The sequence below is a fragment of the Silene latifolia genome, chromosome Y, assembly GCF_048544455.1.
Source record: "Silene latifolia isolate original U9 population chromosome Y, ASM4854445v1, whole genome shotgun sequence".
Taxonomy (NCBI): Eukaryota; Viridiplantae; Streptophyta; class Magnoliopsida; order Caryophyllales; family Caryophyllaceae; genus Silene; species Silene latifolia.
In genome coordinates this window covers 179827405-179830859 of record NC_133538.1, presented here as the reverse complement: position 1 = coordinate 179830859, position 3455 = coordinate 179827405, and positions in this window count along the sequence as shown.

The following is a 3455-nucleotide window of genomic DNA, read 5'->3' as shown; positions in this document are numbered from 1 at the left end:
CTGAAAAGTTTGTGGTTTTACCAATGCATGCCCTATATTATTATTGTTTTTTTGACCATTATTCACCACATGCATGCATGCACAATTAATACAAGTTTGAATGTAACGTATGGATAAAATTAATCCAATTAATTATAGCTTTATTATACTATAAATAGCATCACATTTCCAGTAACAATAAGAATCACTTTATTATTACTAACCTTTCTACTTTACCTTTTTAAATAATCTACATATACATACATATCATAATTAAAAGAATGTCTACGTTTTCATCATCCGCAGTCGCACCTCCTCAGCAATCGGTAACCCGCTATGTCAACCTGATTACGCGCATAATTCACAATCTCCCAGTCATACGCGATATTGTTGGGAAGCCAGCTTCTAAGTCTCGTATCCCATTGAGGGACATCCTCATTGAGAATAGGTTTTCAAATGTTAGGGCAATCTACCCGGCTTGGAATTCTAGTCGTGGGTTTCTTGGATATGCTCTGATCGTTCGAGGGGATGGTCTTGACGATTTTCGCCAAGCAAAACAACTCGCTGCAAGGTATGCATCACCTGACCATCAAAGGGGCAAAAGTGACTATTATAGCGACCACCCTAGGGATCGTTATGTTCATGTTGGGCCTCACTTATAGGTTGCCACCGTTGAGGACGCTCATCTGATGAGAAGAATCATTCCGTACAATTTTATTAATGTACCGAAATCATAAGAAGACGAAGAAATGCCTCATTTTGATCCCCGTCTTTATGCCGATGTAGTACGCATGATTTATAATCATGTTTATCCTCAGTACCCACCTCCTAGTCAAACTCCTGTTAGGGTGTTTGATTAATGTACTAATTAGTTAGCTGCTTGTTTTTGTGTTTTTTTTATTTTTTATTTTTTATTGTGTTTCCTTTTTTTCCCCATGTTTTCTTTATACGCTATTGTATAATATGCTCGTTTTAATATATTGTTCTACTCTTTATTACATGCAAATGCTTATTAACATATATTTTAAATAACTTACGAACAGACAAATGAATGAAACAATAACATATAATATAATGACTACGGTAGTGCATAAAAACCGTGTTAGTTCACAAACACCGCTAAAAATAAATGGAAATTGGAAGATATTAATAATATAATTACAACGGTTCTTGTAAGAACCGTGCTAAATTATGCAATTGCTGAATAACATTATTTTAAATAACCTTCTTTTTTTCTTTATTTCTTCATTTCTCTCTCTCTCTCTCTCTCTCTCTCTCTCTCTCTCTCTCTCTCTTATTACTCAAATTATGTCAAGTGGTAGCTCTTTTACTTTCTTTATTTCAACAGGGACATGTAATTGCTCAGTTCCGGCAGCATTGCGGACTTCTTGGACTTTGCTCAATCCGGGAAGAAAGTTTCTTACATGCAAATTCTATAATCCCGAGACTAAAATGCGTGGATGCAATTACTTCAAGTGGGTTGATGAACCAATGACTGAGTGGCAGAGGAAGGTTATAAACAGGTTAGTTAAAGAGAAAAAGAGCATGGATATCGAGATTACTCAAGTGAGAAGTATACTATATCAATTTGAAGAATCGAAGCGGGGAAATGACAGTGAAATATTGAAGGCAAAAGAAGAATGCAAGAAGTTAACCATGGATATCGTAGAACTCAAAAATAATGAGGCATGGCTTAATTTAATTGTCAAATTTCTTCTTCTAATTGTTATTTACCTAGTTTATTATGTATGGTGGTACTTTGTACTCTGTATGTGTAAACTTGCAATCCTTTAAATTAATGGAAATAAGTAAGATTTTCTAAGAAACATATTGTAATTAGCTGGCATATACCAAGTGATGCTTTATTTCTTGGCGGTAAAATCAAACACAATGAAATATAAAATAAAACGGTTATACCCAAACCGTTGTTAAGGATGTATACATTTATAACGGTTCAGCCCGTTGTTATGTATATAAAAATGATGCTTTATTTCTTAGCGGGAAAATCAAACAACATGAAAATATTACAGAGAACGGTTATTTCTGACCCGTTGTAGATAGTACGAATCAATTACGGTTTCAAACAAAACCGTAGTCTGTTTGGAAACAAAATATAACGGTTTTTCTTATACCGTGCTTATTACTTTCCAATAAACAAGGTCTTGCAAGTGTTGTATTATTCACACATATATACTCTGAGCTTCCCCTCCCCCACATAATATTCTCAAGCATTGAGCTTCCCCTCTACCACTAGCCTACCCCATCGCCGTCGCAGTCATCGTCATCGTCGCCATTGCCGCCGCTAGATCAATCCGGATTCTCCTCTTTAAAGAAGTAATAAACCCTCCTCTCGGTAGATTTGTTTGTTTTTATAAGTATGCATTGTTATTATTTGTTTATTAATTTATACTTTAGATATGGTCCAAAAGCGCAAAAGAAACGATGGAAATGCGTCAGGCGACGACTCAGGTGATGAGAATAATTTGCATCACACTTCGGGTCGAATGCGCCACAAGGTTACCCTAGAAGCAATAATACCTAATCCTTTACAATGGGATAAAGATGCGGGGCTGCCATATGGTGGGTATGCCGGATATTTTGCGAGTTGGATTGGTTGTTGTGTAAGACAGTATGTGCCTCTCGGTACACCGTGTATCAGTGAACTGAGTAAAATACGGAACACCATGCTAATAAGCAGAATAAAGATATGTATATACAATAATAAATGTTTTTACTGAAATTATGTTACTACTTGATATGTGTATTAGCCGAAAAACTTGTACCAACTATGCTCATCATATATGCAGTTAGCTTACGTTGTCCCCGAAAAGTATGATAAGTACCTAAAAACAAAGATAGGGGAAGCCCTCAGTTCTTGGAAGTTAAAGATGGCTGAGAACCACTTGTTCAACAAGGAAACCAGGGAGATGAACAAGAACCCACCAACAAAGAAGTATCCGTATGTCAGTCAAGACCACTGGGATAGCTATATCGCTTATAGGCAGTCTGACAAGTTTAAGGTAACTTAATAATAATAAGTAAAGAAGTTTACTTAGTTTAGTCCATGGTCATGCTTACATTTCTTGATACAATTTATTTGATGAAGGCTATGAGTGAGAGGAACAAGGCGAACATTTTAAAGAAAAAGACCGTCTTTTACGACTCCCGAGGTGGTTATAGATTGATTAAGAAGAAACTTGTAAGTACATAATTCTTATAGTATTAGACTATTAGGTGTTTTAGTCGGATGCTATATATGTTCATCATAATCATATATATTTTGAGAGGATATCAATGTGATGAAAGAATTGTAGGCAAAGCTTGGAAAATTCAGCCGTCACGACGCTTGGGTGGAAGGTCACACTCCTAAGAATGGAAAGACGGAAACTAAATATGACAAGGACATCAAAGAGAAAATTGTAAGTTTGAATAAATATGTCACTCCTACCACCGGTAGTCGAAGTTATATAATTGTG